General features: G+C 39.5%; 1 pseudogene; it reads right to left on the bottom strand.

Moving 5' to 3' along the window:
- Positions 1-7,847: 7,847 nt before the first annotated feature.
- On the bottom strand, positions 7,848-11,303 carry LOC145139306 (uncharacterized; annotated as a pseudogene).
- Between the last annotated feature and the right edge of the window lie 8,211 nt (positions 11,304-19,514).

Below are 19,514 nucleotides of genomic sequence, written 5' to 3'. Positions count from 1 at the left end.
TCTGCCCACGTAGAGCCTGGTTTCGTCGCTAAACCCCCTTGTAAGTGAGTTATGCTTACCCTACTTTAAGTATAACTTATGTTTAAGTTCATTATCATTATTATGAACCTATAAACAAGATTTATCAGTGATTAAAAGTCATTATACTGATTGATCTACTTACGGGGATGATGTCTAGGCTGTGATTTAGTGAGGTGTTTAAAGTGGGATTTCCAAACAGTATACATCGTATACCAAACGGACCCTACCGCCGATATGATCCTACATGGTTGTTCCTTACTTGATAGATCATGAAAGTAGACTTTGAGTTAATGATAAATCTAGACTAATAATTAGTCGCAATAAATATTAGACTAAAATCTAGTGATAATAATACTAGGTTTCGTCAAAGGAAAAGACGATTGTTAGAAGCGAAGCGCTGCCCGAATTCCGAGTCGTCGCTTTAACAAGTGAGTGCATAGTCTCTTTCATGAACATGATTTTAATAAAAATATTAATTAAAGTAATAAATATATGTTTATGTGTGAAATATTTGATATTGCATAAAATACGTGTTAAGAGAATATATGATAATATATGATGACTTAAACTAAACCTAAATTAATTAAGATGAATATCGGGTAGAATCTTCTTACAAGTACGGGTATGATATACACGGAGGGTAGAACTTTAAAATGCGTCATTAATCCGAGAGCATGGATTAGACATAGTCATTCGTCCCTAGTCCGAGAGTACGGATTGGGCATAGTCATTTGTCGTTGATCCGAGAGCATGGATTAGACATAGTCATCCGTCCCTAGTCCAAGAGTATGGAGTGGGCATAGTGAATTGTCATTGATCTAAGAGCATGGATTAGACATACCTGATCCGGGAGTATGGATTAGGTAGAGCTATTAATTTTAGATCCGAGATTATGGATCGTGTCGTTATGAGGGTCGACGGGGTGGGGTAAAATTGCTTATATGAGGTGAATTTGTATATTGCGAGTTCTAATATATATATATATATATATATATATATATATATATATATATATATATATGCTATAACATTGTGGGATTAAAATCCCTATGTACTCACCAGGTTTCCCAACCTGACCCACTCAGTTTATTTGTATCACAGGTATCGATGTGAAGATACATTACACTGAGAGATTAAAGGAGATGTAATTCATTAGTGTAAATAATGTAAGGTCTGTTTAGTTTTTATATTAACGATGACATTCCAATGTTTTATTATAAATAAAATAAATTTCTTCGGAAATGCTTTGATAATATATTTATCATATTTTTGGGAACAAATTCTGCAATAATATTCTTCAAAACGAATACTCTGATCTAAAAATAAGAATAAATAAAATTTTTAAAATGACCGTGAATTTGGGGATGTCACAGTTGGTATCAGAGCATTAGTTTAAGCGAACTAGGAATTTTAGGAAATTTCTAGACTTAAACTTAGAATGTTAAGCGATGATCGTGAGGAGTGTGTCTATTATATTTTAGGAAGTATGCCTAAATAGACACGAACACTAGCTTATTTAGGGAAGATGCCTAAATTTCTCTTATGTGCTAAATGATATATGCTTTATGATGCTATCATTTGATTGAATCTATGGTCTATTGCCACCGGATCTGGAAATTTTATGTGTTCAGATTTATGAACGTTTAATTACGGTATAAGAACTGGCATGTAACTTTTCAGAGTGATAAGGAGATTTATACGTCTGTCGTAAATAAAGATTTCCCTATCTTAATTCTCTTCACTGCACACCGAACGTTTGATTTGGCGTATAGACTGACATGGTGAGAACTCGAAGCGGATTAGGAAACGTTAATGAGAATACTAATGGAAACCTGCAACCTGAGCCCCGAGAGATTGAGCGTGCACCAAAAGTAGCAGCTACACCCGGACCAATCATAATGGTAGGAGTACAAGAAATGATACAAATGATGTTGGATTGTCAAATGGAAGAAACAAGACGTCTACTTCAATAGAATAAGGATGGACTTACTGTTCCTATTGAGCGGTCTGAACTGAATATTGAGTAGTCAGAGGAGGGAAATTATAGTCGTACTGTGAGTCAAATTGAACCCCGAGTGGTTAGAAGAAATAACCAAGATGAAGGAATTGAAAGGAATGTATGCACGTATAAAGACTTCACAACTTGCAAACCATCAACTTTTACGGGTACAGAAGATCCAGTCGGAGTTATGGACTGGATCTTTGAGATGGAGCTAGCTTTCATAACATGTGGTTGCAAGGGCAAGCTGCAAACCACTTATGTTGTGCATCAGTTTAGGGGTGGGGCTGTTCGTTGGTGGAAAACTTTGGGAAAGATCATGAGCCCCAATGAGCCACTACATTTGACATTGGCAGAAATCTTTGTACACTTTAAACGCAAGTTCTGCTCAGCCCAAAATCTGCCAGAACTAGAGAACCAGTTTCTGACATTGAAAAAGGGCAACATGTTCATTGATGAGTGTACCCATGTCTTCACAGACAAGATGGAGTTTACTTTGCGCATCGTCCCTGACGAGCTAACAAAAATCGATAAGTATGAAAAGGGACTACCATGGGAGTATATTGTGCCGGTACGCCAGACACCCACTCTCTAGGCGGCCATCTGGGCTACTAAATCTGTTGAAGAAATGATCAAAGGCAAAACCACCAACAAGGTTGAAGTTGGTGAGAAGAGGAAGTTTGAGGGGTCCCTGAAGAAAAATAGGTCCCTGAAGTCTGACCCCGACAACAAAAGGTATGGGGATAGCAATGAAGAAAAGTGGTGTGACAAGTGCAAAAGGAAACACATTGGGAAGTGCTCTAAAGAAGTGACATGCTTCATGTTAGCACAAAGTTCTTGTAGGATCGATTGATTCTAAGCAGAAAAGCAATAAATAACGTAATAAAGAACACAGGAATGGTTTAACTGATGTCGAATGATTAAGCTTTAACACCTCAGAAGAGCTTGATTAAGAACTTCGACTGTAGAGGTGTTTAGGGTTACAAAGCAATAATAATAATAATGACGATCGTATCTAAGGCATACATGCATGCACTATAAATAGCTTAACCCTAACCAATAATCACGGATGGACAAGCCCAATCCGGATATACAAAAACAAAGCCCATGACGCAACACAAAATACCCAACAATCTCCCCCTTTGCGTCAATGGAGCCGAGAGCTCAATTTGGTTGAGCTATAGAAGACTTCTTGATGGTCTTGAACACCTTCGGTATAATGGCCAGTAGAGTATGACGAAAAGTAATATACCACCGAAGCATGTCAGTGAAGTTCTTCTTGTCTGACTCATTGTTGTGCTTGCATCGATGGATAATATTGATTATGTGCTCCAAGCAGTCCGTTGAGAACAGATGCTTATCAACAAGAGCGAAAAGAAATCTGCTAGCTTCGCCTCTTGTGAACATCACTGTGAGATGTGTAGAAACTATTTGACCCAGCTGCATCTTGTTCACATCTCCAGGCTTTACAGTTGGCTTCACAGTTGGTTTCTTCTTCAAAACGCTAGCAATCTCCTGATCCATTGTAGCAACTTCATGGACATAGGAAGCCAACATCCTCTTCAGATGATCTAGGATCAGCTCATACTCCTTCGCATTCGTGAGCAAAATGTTGTACAATAAGATCCAATCATGAGGATTTAAGTTAGGAAGATCTGCCAGGGAAATCATAGAAACCGAGTTGTCTGAACCTCAGGTTATCTTGAAATTAACATTAACAAATTTCCCTGCAGGCAAAGGTTTCAGCACCTTGACTGTTGTAATCTTCTGTGCACTCCAAGTCAGGTACTGCGGCTGACCGAAATTGAGATAATAATCAATAAGTTCACGAGCAACTTGAGGGTGAGGTGAGGGAACTTGAACTGTTGAATCAAAACAGTGAAAAGTAAATGCCCTTCGTGTTATAGGCATATCAAACTGTGAGTCCCTCACATTCTCACAATCAAACGAAGCTACAGGTTCCAGCCAGTACGTGCTTGGAAACTCTATCGCTTCTTTGATCAGCGTTTCCCTAGTCCAAGGAGGAAACAAAGCCTTTTTGCAAATTAGGGCATCATGCTCTTCCGTTTCAGGGCATCAGCAAGAGTTTCTTGATCTTCATCACTATCATCATGTTCATCAGCAAGACCTTTCTTCTTTTCTTGATTACCAGAACCCGAAGCTACATTACCCTTCGGTTATGTTTTGACAATGACCTTCGGTTCAATAGGAGTAGTTTTCTGAGCACCTTCTCCCCCTTGTTGCGGAGTAACCAATCGCTCCGTAACACCCTTCATTTCACGTAGAAGTTCAATTGCAGGAAGAAGCTTGGAGGTCAGGTGATTCCGGATTGTCAGTGTAAGAATTGGATCATGAGCATGAAGAACATTGTGCAGCATATTAAGAACGTCACCAGCACAACTTCGGAAAACGAAACGCTCAGTTTCCAACAAAGAAATTTCCCTATCAGCTTGAGCCAGTTGAACCTTCTGGACTTCAATGGTAGTGGTTTGACGAGAAAGATCAGCCATCAAATTGCTCTCCTTTGCTAAATCAGCATGGAGCTTTTCAAGACGAGAATTTACTGAGCTAAGAAGAGAAGTGTTCTCAGCTTGAATCTCAGAACGAACAGTCTCGAATTTAGCTTGCTCCCCTTGAAGTGACTTTGAGAGAGAGTCAACCGATGCATTTACCTTAGCTGTATTTGCATCAGCATGACCCTTAAGGGATTCAAGAAAGATCTGGGAATTGTGAATGAGTTCTGCAACATCGGTTGTAGCCTTCCGGCATGAAGATGTGGATGCTTAAACCGCCTTCGTTGATTTATCAATTGCTCCTGTATACTGTTCAAAAGCAGTGTCCAGGAAAGCCTTCAGCAAAACATCATTGTACTTCGAAGAAGAGGCGAGCAATCGATCAAGCATATCATCGAGTCTCTGCACTAGTTGTTTGGTTATCGGAGCCTCTTCATCTTTATCAGTGGGAAGTCTATAAGGACTGTAATAGGTTGAGTCAAACTCAAAATTGTCACCACCGAGAGTAGGACCAAAATCAGTTGAGGGTGAGGGTGAAAGAGGTTTAGATGTAACAAGGGTTTCGGTTTCAGTATTAGCCCCCGTATCAGATACGTTGACGTTTACTGGAGGTTCGGTTGTAGTGGTGGAGATAGGGGTAGTTGTGGTAGTTGCTTGTGAAAAAATGGGAGGTGGTAAAGGAGTTGTAGAGATTTGTACTGTACTAACTGGTGGTGGTGGTGGAACAGTAGTGGTAGGTTGAGTTGTAGACGTTGGTGGAATTGGAGCAACCGAAACTGGAACAGTAGTCTTCGGTGGAGATGGAGGAGGAGTTGGAATTTTGTCATTGAGTTGTTCAGTAGGAGTTGGAGAACGAGGAGGTGTATTACCTCTTGGTAAGCCGTCATGCAGAACTTCTTCTTCCTCATCAGCCGATTGCTCCTCATCATGTTCTGAGCTTGAAGGGGTAGGACCCTTTGGTTTCCTTGCTATTTGCTTGACTTTCTTTGGAGCCGAAGAATCAGCCTTTTCAGCCTTTCGCTTTTTGGAGTTGACAGGCTTAGAAGAAGGACCTTCGGTTTCCACCTTCTTGGTATCTTCCCTCTTCCCTCGCTTTGCTGGCTTTTCCACAGCATCTAAGGCAGCCTGCTGTTCAGGAGTCAGTTCTCTTGGGCCCTTGGGAGTAAGCTTCCGGTAGTCAGCCATCACATGACTTTCGCTCGACACACACCTGTACATTTTTTCAGGTATCGAACCATTGTGAGAAAACTTGGTGGCATCTGAGAAGATAATCTTCTTTGTATGAAAAGGAGCCACAGAGGAGAGCATTGCATCTTTCATAACTGGAATCTGTAAGTTCTCAATGGCCCGTCGGGTGATGATGGTCCAGAAACGACCACATGAAATCTCTGAATGTCTCGTTGAGGAGTTGAGACTTTGCACCAGTTGCGACCAAATAATAGAGCCATAATCTAGGTTGATACCATTGTAGAGACCATAGAGAATGGTCATAAAACCCTTACTCGTACCATCTGACCCAGCTACCCGTTCTGCCAAACTCTTGTTGATAAGAGTAAGTAACCCATTCCATTGCGGCGGAAAACAGGACTTCTTAAACTTTGTCACTGTTGTAAGGACATCAGTATACCCCATATCATAAAACATCATAAACAACTAGGTTGTGGTGATGAAATCAGGAGAGATGACAGAAGCATCGACGACAAGCCCTAACAGGGAGCAGAACCAGGCTTTCGAAATAGATGCCTTGTGAGTGAAGATTTGAAAATAGATCCTCTCCTTGTTCTTGTCGTAAGACGTAGTAGAGTACACTTGTGACAGCAGAGACATGGGAACAGATTCCACCTGCGTAAGAGCGATAACCAGTGGGGAGTACTTGAGACATTCGACAACGTGGAGCATGTACGAATCATACAAAAAGGGGTTTAGTTGAATGATCAGGTTCTGATTAGGTTTGATCACAAGCAATGACGATGAAGCAGTTTGATCTTGAAAAGATGATGATTCCCCCATTGTTGATGTAAGGAAGAAGATGAACAGTTGAAGATCGCCTGTTGTAATTGAGAGAGTTTGAAGAAGGTAAGAAGGTACAATAGGTGCGAGAAACCCTTTATATACCATTGCCAGGAGAGAGAAAGAATCTACGTGATGATGATACGATCACTGAAACGTCGCCTGAAAAAGCGCGATTTGACAGCTTGGTTGCCCCAGATAGACGTCATCAAGCGTGGGTTTAGGAACCGTTTCAAATTCACGAGCCCAATATGAATGGTTATCCGATGACGCGATTCAAAATCTTATCCACATATCGTCTTTTCAAATTCACTTTCGCTCCATATGTCAAAATAACCACTTTCGCTTTAAACGGGCCATAAGGAACATCAACCAGAATTTTGGAAAATCACAAAGAATTTTCGTGTAAGAGTGTGCCAAAAATAAAGAAATAAAGCAAAATGTGTATAGGATGTGAGTGATGTCTTTAATAAGGCATGAAGCAGATGATTCTGGGCAAGAATCTCTTCCTTCAAAGTCAAGAGAGACTTGAAGTGCTTGTGTGGTTCCCCGAGAAAATACGATCGAGTGTTTATAAAGAAACACTGAAAGGCTTCTTTTCAAATAAAGGGTCTAAAGGGTGGCTTATCTTCAACCGAACATCGATACTTAACATAAGACCGAAAGTTGGATAAAGTACTTGTGAGACCGATGTGGTCTGTTGAACAAGTAGGTTGGATAGAATTTGTTGTGACTAATGATGTTATAAAAATCTCAAAAACAAAAACCAAACTGGATCTTTTTGGGAAGAAATGCCTTGGTGTTAGACAATTTCATAAAGACCACTCAAAAAATAGAATGAGATTTCGTTAGGTAACAAGTGAGATCTTGAATATAAATATTCACCCTCAATTCATTATTGGTGTTGGATTTTGGGTCTCACTTAGCACGTGGTGTACGCATCTAAGATCATAAACACAGATTTTGTGTAACCATAAACCTCAGTGGTAATATCTGAGAGTCTCAAGGGTTACCTTGGTGAAACGAAAGTTGATGGAGAATGTAGAGGAGGTGGTTAAGGAACCGAAAGTACCCCTGCTATATAAAAGTGACAAAGCAGAAAACTCTTAACTCATTTGAGAAGAGTAAAGTAGCTCATGACTTGAGTGAAATTAGCAGCCTGATTGGGAAGAAACGATAGGTATAGATCAAATCATTAAGGCCTTACTCATAGTCTTAGAGGCTTCGGTCTACATGCAGCAGCATGCTTCTACGGACACCTAACTAGTTCAAATTAAAATGGTCGTACCTGCCCTAGCTCCAATTTATGTAGCAACGATGTACTTGGTACCTAGTAAAGAAAATAAACAAAGACAAACAACCACACACACAAACAAAAGATAATAAAGAGATAAATAAAAGATAAAACCTTTTGGAATTTTGAATTTTCTGAAGAATAATAAAAACAAAATATTTTTGGATTTTTGCAGTTTCTGAAAAATAATAAAAACAGAAATAATATTTTTGAATTTTTAAGTTTTCTGAAAAATAATAAAAACAGAAAAAGAAACAAAAATAAACGAAATTAATGTTAAAAACTCTAGGAATAAAGATAAAAGAGAAAACATAGCAAGAAAAAGATTTAAAAGAGAGTTTACAAAGTATACAGCCGAAATCAAACCTTAAAGGAATGAAGCGAAATAAGTTGAGCGGTCGGTTCATTTCGGTTCCCTGAAATTCCGGAGCCGAAATAGACCGAACGTTCGGTTCATTTCGGTTCCCGAAGATTATGGAGCCGAAATAGACCGAGCGTTCGGTTCATTTCGGTTCCCGAAAAATCCAGAACCGAAATAGACCGAGCGTTCGCTCTATTTCGCTTGTCTCATTTTTTAGAGAGAGGTTTGAGGGCTCGGTACCGACTCTGCTTCCATCATTCCCAAACCTTGTAAAATTTTATTGAAGCTTTCTTCTGGTAAGGCTTTTGTGAAGATGTCAGCTAGTTGATCAGAGGACCGAACGAAATGAAGTTCCACGTTTCCATCTTCAACATGGTCCTTAATGAAATGGTATCTTAGTGTAATATGCTTTGTCTTTGAGTGTTGCACTGGATTGTGACATATTCTTATCGCGCTTTCAGAGTCACAATAGAGAGGTATTTTCTTCATACTCAATCCGTAGTCTCTTAGTTGGCTTTGTATCCAGATCACTTGTGAGGTACAGGATGCTGCAGCTATGTACTCAGCTTCGGCTGTTGAAAGAGACACACAAGTTTGCTTCTTGGACTGCCAGCTAACAAGTTTACCATCAAGGAATTGGCATCCTCCAGTTGTGCTCTTTCGGTCCAGACCGCATCCTCCAAGATCGGCGTCAGAAAAGGCTTGAACGAAGAATCCGGATCTAGCAGGGTATCAAAGACCGAGAGAAGAGGTTCGCTTCAGATAACGGAAAATATTTTTCACTGCCACCATGTGAGGTTCTCTTGGATTTGCTTGAAACCTGGCACAATAACAAACAGAGAACATAATGTCTGGTCTACTAGCTGTTAGATACATAAGAGACCCTATCATTTGACGATAGAGTGTTACGTCAACAACAGGTTTTTCCAGAGATGGTGTTAACTTTGTGCCAAACGCCATGGGAACCTTCACCTTCGAATCTCCCGTCATACCGAACTTCGCCAGCAAGTTCTTCGTGTAGGCCTCCTGGTTGATAAAAATGCCTTCTGGTCCCTGTCTTATATTCAATCCAAGGAAAAAGTTAATTGGACCCATTGCACTCATTTCAAATTTAGTCTCCACCAACTTCCTGAATTCAGTCGTTAAGCTAGGATTCGTGGAGCCGAAGATGATGTCATCGACATAAATCTGAACTATCATTAGATGCTCACCTTCTTTCTTTCGAAAGAAGGTTGGGTCAACCGAACCTTGCTTGAATTTCGACATTTTAAGAAAGGGAGTTAATGTTTCATACCAGGCCCTCGGTGCATGCTTCAGACCATATATAGCTTTATCCAACACATAGCAGTGATCAGGGTATTTCTCGTTCACGAACCCAGGTGGTTGCTCAACATACACCGTTTCTTCTAGTTCTCCATTTAAGAAAGCACATTTCACATCCATCTGGAAAACTTCGAAGTTTTTATGTGCAGCATATGCCAGAAAGATTCTAACTAATTCCAACCTTGCTACAGGAGCGAAGGTCTCCTCATAGTCTATCCCTTCTTCTTGGCAATATCCCTTCACCACCAGCCGAGCCTTATTGTGAATGACGTTGCCCTCTTTATCCAACTTATTCCTGAAGACCCATTTCAAGCCGACCACAGAAACATCCTTTGGAGTGTGAATCAGCCTCCAAACTCGATTACGTTCAAACTCGTGGAGTTCATCTTGCATTGCTTGTACCAATTATTTGTGTTTTGGGATGATCCTTAGTCCATTTCGTTAGAGGAGGGTAATTAGGATCATAGACAGGATCCAACTCTGCATTTACCTCTTCTTCAAATTCTGATTGATCACCTTCGTCATTTGTATTCTCATTCTCCCCCTCAAATGGCGAAGGGTATCCCATGTCAGGTTCAGGATTCTCCCCCTCGGTTGGAGTTGGATTCTCCCCCTCGATTGGACTATCATGGGTTGGGGTTGGAGTTGGATTCTCCCCCTCGAAAGGCAAATCGGTTGTTTTTGGTACAGATGAACCCTCCCCCTTGAACATTGAGCTGTTGTTTGGAGGGTCTGTTGAGGTTTGACCACCAGTCAGTTTAGGAGGTTCATTTTCCATATCTTTTGCAGCTTCATCGATGATCTTTTTCAGATTGTCGATTTTGTTGTCTGCTGCTTTCGCCTCTGAGTGTATAGCCTTTTCTGGTTCATCAAATAGCCTTATGTACTCTTCAAACAAGTTGGAAATGGGAACCGAGACTTGTCCTGATTCTGGAAATATTTCCCCCATGGTACTTTTGCTTGTTTGAACTTTCTTCATGTAGTTGTCATCAAAGGTTACATAGTAGGTTTTTTAAATACGCTTGGAGTGTTTATTCAAAACCCTATATGCCTTTGAAGTGAGTGAATAACCAAGAAAAATTCCCTCATCGGCTTTGACGTCGAACTTGTTTCGGTTCTCTTTGGAGTTGAAAATGAAGCATCTTGAACCGAACACGTGGAAAAACTTAACGTTGGGCTTCCGATTGTTCAGAATCTCATACGGAGTGATGGAGAATCGTTTGTTAAGTAAGGATCGGTTTCGAGTGTAGCATGCAGTTGCAACTGCATCAGCCCAGAAGTATAGCGGAAGAGAAGCGAAGCTCAGCATGGTTCGGGCTGCCTCACACATGGAACGGTTTCGTCTTTCAACAATTCCATTATGTTGTGGTGTATAGGGAGCCGAGAAGTTGTGAGATATCCCCTTTTCAGCCAGAAAATCTTCAAAATCTTTATTCTTGAATTCAAGCCCATTGTCGCTTCTAATATTCCTCACCATCTTTCGCAGCTGCAGTTCCACTTGCTTGATAAACGCCTTCAACTTGGGAGTCGCGTCTGATTTCTGTTTAAGAAAGAAAACCCAGGTGAAGCGTGAAAAATCATCTACTATGACAAGAATGAACTTACTACCACCGATGGTTTCGATAGTCGAAGGTCCATATAAGTCAATATGCAGAAGTTCAAGAGATTCAATAATCTTTGTATTGATACGTGTAGGATGGCTCTTTCTGCTTTGTTTGCCCATCTCACACGCTGCACATAGGTGTTCCTTATCAAACTTGAGAAGAGGAAGGCCTCGAACATGATCACCAAGCACCAACTTATTAATGTCTTTGAAGTTCAGGTGCGATAGGCGTCGATTCCATAACCAGCTTTCATCAGAGTTCGCCTTTGACAGCAGGCATATTGCTGGTTTTCCTCGAATTGGGTTGAGATTTAAAGGATACATCTCTCCCTTGCGTTCAGACTTCAACAGAACTCTTTTGGATTGCTTTTCAATAATTTCTGATCCCTCGTCATCAAATGAAACTTTCAAACCGGTTCCCACAACCAATTAAGATACACTGATGAGGTTGTGTTGCAATCCTTCCACATAAGCCACTTTTCGAATTGTGAATTCTCTGTTGGTTATCATTCCATATCCTTTGATTGTGCCATAAGAATTGTTTCCATACTTCACACATCCACCATCCTTAAGGGACAGAAACTCCTTCAGCTCTTCCCTCCTTCCTGTCATGTGACGTGAGCAGCCACTGTCTATGTACCATTCTTCATCGAACTGCTCGTCACTTATAACCTGCAAATTCAAGCAGATTTAGGAACCCAAAGTCTTTTGGGCCCTGGTGAGTCTTTTACAGAAAAAGGAGTAGCAACAGAAAGATCAACCAAATAAGTTATTTTTGTTAGAGTGGTTTCGTCTTTTCTTTTGATGGTATACACCTTGATTTTGTTTTTATCTTGTTTAAATTGTGGTGTATCAGATGGTTTGTTGTTAGATGGTTTTGGAATATTCTTTTGAGTCCTAGGGTTAGCTGACTTTTTCTTATTATTGATGTCAGAATTCGAATCAAGCTTTCCCTTTCCTTTGATGTCCTTCACTAAATACGGCTTTCGTTGGCAGCAAGAAGGACCGAAGCTAGACTTTCGGTTTTTAGCCTTGACTTTGTGACCGAAACTGGATGTTCGGTTCTGATCTCTGGTGTTGGAACCGAAACTGGATGTTCGGTTCTGAGCTTTGAAATAATAGGAGCTTGGACTAAAACTTTCCTTTCGGTTTGGCTTGTCATTTTCTTTGACATTTGACTCTTTCTTGGAAGGAACGTGGTTAGGGTTTTGAGACTGCCAAAACCGTTTTCGCTCATTCAGATTCTTCGTGTATCTCTGATTTCTTTGGCGTTTCTGTTCAGCCAGCTGCTTTTGAGATTTATGAATATTGAAGCTTGATTTTGGCTTCTCCTTTTGAGCTTCGGTTGTCTTGGAAGATACATTGGATGCCTTCTTTGGTTCTTCTGGAAACGCTTTTGTTCCACTCGAGCTTGGTTTATCAAAACTTGAGGGTTTGTTGATGGGTTCAGCAACGTATCTACCCCTTACCCTCCACGAGGTTCGCTCCGATAAGCCGACGGTTTCATCTGCATTATCGATAGGGGCGGACCAGAAGTAATCGTCGCACCCTTCAGCATTGTCTGTGTCGACCAAGATTTTCAATTCTGCTGTTTGTTTTTTAGTGACCCCTTTAACAGCATATACTTGATTTGGCACTGTTTGAACTTTCTGATAGACCATTGCTTTCTCTTTGAGTTTCTTCGACTTGTCCTTTGACATGCGAGCATATTCAACCGAGTTCTCAGATATGAGTGGTTTTTCATTCTCGGTTTCGCTCTTCAAAAATTCAGAGCAATCAACCACATCTTCCACCGAGATTTCGCTCATCTCACTTTCCTCATCAAATTCAGACGTGTTTTCTATATTCATTTTATGTTCTGAAATTAATTTGGCGTTAGACGAGTCAAATGTTTGAATGGTCTCGGACTTAATTTTCAACCTATCATTTTCATCTAAAAGATTTTTGAGCATACATTTATGTTCCTTAGAGTCAATAAAGGTCTCTATCTTGTCTAGTCCGATTTTATAAGTGATGGAAGTCTCTTCTGAGGACATTATGGATTCACACTCAGCGATGACCTCATCCTCCTTAAATTCAAGGAAGGGTAAGATCATCTTATGAATCTTTTTCCCTATTTCACAATTTAAGTGCAACTGAGTAATATTCGTATATAAGCGTTTAGCAATCAAGCAAAAAACATTTCGTTGTTTCAAAAACTTTAAATTGTCTCGCTGCAAATAAATAATCTCATCCCTAGCCCTAGTTAACTCCGTCAACTTCAGCTCAATCCACATCCTTCTCTCCTCACTCTTCGAAGACACCCTGCTGAGTTGGTCAGTTAGGTTAGAGTTCGCTAAGCGAGTTTGCATGAGACTACCACTTAAGTTAGAAAATTTAAATTTTAGTTCATTTAATTCTTCTTCATAATTTGTTATGGGAACTTTAAGTGATTCAAGGATGGATTGTACCTTTTTGATCAGCCGATCACAGTTGTTGATCCTCTCACTCATGGGCTTGGCTGCAAAGCACTTGTCCTCAGTCAGGTTCGGCTCCTTATGCTCACCTTCGGTTGGTCTTCCAGCAGTAACCATCAAACATTTCCCAGCCGAACTAGTAGCTTCCTCTCTCGCCACGTAAGCTCTTCCATGTGTGGGTTTTCTCACTTCTTCATCCTCAGAATCGGTTGACCAGACTTCAACGCCACCGAACTCATCTTCATCCACATTTTCCTGCACAATCAAGGCATTCATTGAACTATTAGTTGCCTTCTTTTTCTTTATTTCTTCCAACTTTCGCATGTAATATGCCTCATCGTCTTCATCGTCCCTTTTCTCAGCCATCTTCCTCAACATGCAATCTTTGGCAAAGTGGTTCTTGCCATGACAATAATTGCAGTCAAATACAGAGTCTCCTACAAGCTTGCTTTCTTTCTTGTCGTCATCCTTTTGAGAGGCGTTCTTCGTTTCTTCTTTCACCTTCTCAGAGCTGTAACTTCCTTGCCAGTTTCGGTTCTTATTGACAGGGAACTTCTTTCGTGCAAACTTCTTTGGGTTGGTGACCATCATTGCATATTCTTCGCCAATAAGGTCACACTCAAACATATCTGAATCCTCCTCTTCTTCTGCTACACTTTTTCCTTTTGAGACAAGGGCCAGTGATCCCACACCCGAAACTACCTTTGCCTCCTTGGTTACCACGCTTTCATGGGATTTAAGAATACCCATCAATTTCGCTAGCGAGTATGATTTAAACTGTTCATGAGCTTTCACCGTTAAAACCACTGCCATCCATTCTGGTCTTAAACCATTCATGAAGGTCACCTTTTGCTCAATCAATTTTCTTTCAATGTCATGCTTGATCATCTTGTTGAGGAGATGATTGAAGCGATCGAAGGTTTGTATCAGTTTCTCTTCAGATTTCTATTCGAAAGCTCCAAATTCTGAGAGCAACAAGGTTTGGATCGAGTGTTCTAGATCCTCATCGGTTGAGTACAGTTCTTTTAGCCTATCCCAGATTTCTTTAGCCATCATGCATGAACCGACTAAACGAAAAGTGTCAGATCGCAATGCGAATCTGATCATTCTCATGGCTTTCACGTTACATAGCACCTTATCCTTTTCATCTTGTGGAATCTTCTCTACGTCCACCAAAAGCTGATTATATTCTTTTTGAGTCTTCACTGTCCTGTTCGTTCCAGAATGAACAAACGGCCCAATCGTGATAGCTTCCCAGATGAGATAACCATTATCTTCAGATCCAACTACGTAATCTTCAAAGTGATGCGCCCACACTTCATAGTCTTGAGTGTAAAGAATGGGAACCCTTGTAGTGGATCCAATGTTGTTGGAGATGTTGATGGGATTAGTTTGAGAATCGTCGTGAGACATGATGAGCATTTCCTTGGAACTGCTAGAATCAGACCTGTAAACTTGAGATTAGGGTTTTATCAAACAAAAGAGTTACCGTCGACAGGAAGAAGACGACTTCTTTATATTCGATAAAAGCGGAAACCCTAAAGAATTCTTCAAACAGAAGGAATGTGTATTGATTACACAGTCTCCTGCTCTGATACCAATTGTTAGAACAAAGTTCTAGTAGGATCGATTGATTCTAAGCAGAAAAGCAATAAATAACGTAATAAAGAACACATGAATGGTTTAACTGATGGCGAATGATTAAGCTTTAACACCTCAGAAGAGCTTGATTAAGAACTTCAACTGTAGAGGTGTTTAGGGTTACAAATCAATAATAATAATAATGACGATCGTATCTAAGGCATACATGCATGCACTATAAATAGCTTAACCCTAATCAATAATCACGGATGGACAGGCCCAATCCGGATATACAAAAACAAAGCCCATGACGCAACACAAAATACCCAACACTTCAAATGCGGGAAGACTGGTCACTACGCCAACGAATGAACGACCAAGAGAGAAGTCTGCTTTAAGTGTGGTGAAGAAGGACACTTCAAGCAAGACTGCCTAAAGATGGAAGGAGCTACAAAGCCAAATGCACCGCCGAAGCCAAAGGAAAGAGCATTCCAGATGATCCTTAATGAAGCAGGTGACAATGCAAGGGATTAGGAGTAAAGATCTATATATCCGAAGATCAAGATATAAAGAAGCCATATAGATAGTATCATGTGGTGTAGCCTAATATAAGAGGCATAGTATAGGGTGAACTTGAAACATCTATGTAATAATTTCAAGAAATAATATAAACATTGGTTATGTTATTCGATGTGTTAATTGACTATGTGAAATTCTTGTATGGTAACTTGGTAAACTGAGAGGCAATACTTGGGATGAGTATGAGTAGGTGTGAAATGTAGTAGAGGCCTATACTACCGGAAGCACAGGACTCGCACTTGGATCAGGGAAAGTCACAAGGTTACCAAGACGCTAGTAATTGATTCTGTTTTGTTCATGTCTATCATTACCATCGTTTCGGTCATGAATAAGAATATAATTGATATTCCGACCACTAGTGGTCATATCAAATTGAGTCTGACTAAGATAAGTATGTTACATGGTTCGAAAGATCAAGTTCGATGTAACATCCGACTTAAGAAAGAAGATTGAAGTAAAAGATAATCGAAGCGATCAATAAAAGTATCGCAATCGTTGTTAAAGTAAGAAGCTTGTAGATAGAAGTGCTACACGCTCTAATGTGATTATGTCGCATTAGAACATGAAGTAAGGTATATTCCATTCTGGAATTTAACTCTAAAAGACCTGAGTCTAAGAGTTGCATCATATGATGAGAGGTCATTAGAACATGACCCATCAGTCTGTTACGGTAATTGAAGTAATGAACTTATCTTAAGTTAAGTATGTTTATGAAGGAGCAGGAGTCTAGAATAAGAATCAAGTTTGTAACTTGAAGGGTACAATTGAAAGTCCAACAAAGTATGAAGAGCGGCTGCAAGATTAAGCAACGCCAGCAGTCAAGAAGTCCAAGAGTTGGATACTTATTTGAAAGGACAAAAGAGTTACGATTATTACCTAGGATGAAAAGATAACATATGGAGTCATTATACAAGCCCTGTTTTGTTGATGATTCTGGGACGTAATCATCCTAAGGGGGAGATAATTGTAATGATCGCAGATTTGGGCTAGTCAATGTAGAGATAATAAGCATTAAAAATGACTTTTTAATAAAAGATTATTTAGAGTAAATAATCTTAACCAAGTTATAGTATATGTCACAAGGATTCCGTACATATAAAGAACGCTGAAATCTGACTTATAACGAAGAAGTTATGACCCTTTGAAGTTTTACGACTAAACCGGCATGATGCCGCGTATCATAAAAAGTGAATTTTTGATAAACAAATTTTTAGCCTTAGAGATCTAAATAAAAGTCGTGGTATACGTTAAACCGAGAATGTACATAAAAAGAACGTCCAAATCTGACTTCGTTTGAGGAAGTTATGATTTTTCTAAGAATTTACATAGTAATATACAGCCCGAAAATCGAATTTTAGATCGATCAAATTTTAGCCGACACAACCTAAAGGAGAATTGAAGTTCTCAGTAATAGGAGCTCAACGATATAAAGACAGTCGAAAATGGACGTTGGATGACAAATTTATGAATTTTTAACCGACTTTAACTATCTAAGCTTGTTAAAATATAACTTTAAAAATAAAGTCAAAACTAGCCGATAGAGTCTATACAAAAATTGTAGATCCCGTCGATACCTACGTGTGGATATGAAGAATGTAAAATACGGAGCTCGTATTCGAAAGTTACGGATTTTAGAAGATAATTAGTTTTTGGAGTAACCAGCGAGTGACACGTGGCGCGATCTAAGCCACTACTTCTTCCCCACGACTTCGCACCAGATGGAGACACCTGGCACAGCAACACGTCGTGTTGAGCCAGTACCACGTAGTGTTGGTCAGTTTTCCAGCCTATAAATAGAGGCGCAAATCACCTCATTTCTCACACCATTCTAACCTATTCTCTCTCAAACACCCCCAAACCCTCAAGGCGTTTCCCTAGCACCTCCAAGGTGTTAGAAGCGAGTCTCGGAGCGCCGAAAATCCCTGAGAAGAAGAGCTTTCGGCTCAGAAGTTATGCCCACACAGAGCCCGATTCTTCGCTAAACCCCCTTGTAAGTGAGTTATGCTTACCCTACTTTAAGTATAACTTATGTTTAAGTTCATTATCGTTATTATGAACCTATAAACAAGATTTATTAGCGATTTAAAGTCGTTATACTGATTGATCTACTTACAGAAATGATGTCTAGGTTGTGATTTAGTGAGGTGTTTAAAGTGGGATTTCCAAACAGTATACTTTGTATACCAAACGGACCCTACCTCCGATATGATCCTATCTGGTTGTTCCTTACTTGATAGATCATGAAAGTAGACTTTGAGTTAATGATAAATCTAGACTAATAATTAGTCGCAATAAATACTAGACTAAAATCTAGTGATAATAATACTAGGTTTAGTCAAAGGAAAAGACGATTGTTAGAAGCGAAACGCTGCCTGAATTTCAAGTCACCGCTTTAAGAAGTGAGTGCATAGTCCCTTTCATGAACATGATTTTAATAGAAGTATTAATTAAAGTATTAAATATATGTTTATGTGTGAAATATTTGATATTTCCTGAAATACGTGTTAAAAGCATATTGGATAATATATGATGATTTAGAATAAACCTAAATTAATTAAGATCAATATCGGGTAGAATCTTCTTACGAGAACGGGTATGATATACATGGAGGGTAGAACTTTAAAATGCGTCATTAATTTGAGAGCATGGATTAGACATAGTCATTCGTCCTTAGTCCGAGAGTACGGATTGGGCATAGTCAATTGTCATTGATCCGAGAGCATGAATTAGACATAGTTATATGTCCCTAGTCCGAGAGTATAGAGTAGGCATAGTCAATTGTCATTGATCCGAGAGCATGGATTAGACATACCTGATCTGGGATTATGGATTAGGTAGAGTTTTTAATTTTAGATCTAAGAGTATGGATCGTGTCGTTATGAGGGTCGACAGGGTGGGGTAAAATTGTTTATATGAGGTGAATTTATATATTACGAGTTCTTTTATATATATATATATATATATATATATATATATATATATATATATATGATATAACATTGTGGGATTGAAACCTTATGTACTTACCAGGTTTCCCAACCTAACCCACTCAGTTTATTTATATCGCAGGTATCAATGTGAAGATACATTACACTGAGAGATTAAAGGATATGTAATTCATTAGTGTGAATGAATGTAAGGTCTTTTATGCTTATGTTTCTATGTTGACGATGACATCCCACTATTTTATTATAAATAAAATACATTTCTTCAGAAATGCTTTGGTAATATATTTATCATATTTTTTGGAACAAATTCCGCAATAATATTCTTCAAAAAGGATACTCTGATTTAAAAATAAGCATAAATAAAATTTTTAAAATGACCGTGAATTTGGGGATGTCAAAATTACTTGTCCCCAAGGCCAAGGCCCAATTCGACAATCCAAAAGGCCAAAACATGGCCCAAAACATCCCAAGGTCAACACTAGCCAAACTTCTGGTTAATGTCAAAGTGAACAGTCCATGTTGACCAAACACGTCGTGTTCTTCCATCATCTAGATAATCGGGAAAACTCCAGCCAACACGCTGTGTTTGCCCGCGTTTCCACAACTTAATACCTTAAGCTACATTATGTGATTCCAAGAGCTACAAAGCTCAGATCTAGACCAAAATGAGACTTAGAAGGGTAAAGTTTCCATCTTTACCCATATGAACTACCAAAAAGGGTCCAAACCCAACCGAAAGGCTTGATATCAAGGGCTTAACCAATAAGCACTTTATCCATAAAGACATAGCCCCAAAACACAGATCTGAATTCCTTGAGTTGGAAAA

Source organism: Lactuca virosa, chromosome 9 (genome assembly GCF_052849685.1).
Source record: "Lactuca virosa cultivar CGN04683 chromosome 9, Lactuca_virosa_CGN04683_v6, whole genome shotgun sequence".
Lineage (NCBI taxonomy): Eukaryota > Viridiplantae > Streptophyta > Magnoliopsida > Asterales > Asteraceae > Lactuca > Lactuca virosa.
The sequence above is the reverse complement of the archived record's forward strand: the minus strand, read 5'-3'. Positions and strand labels throughout refer to the sequence as shown.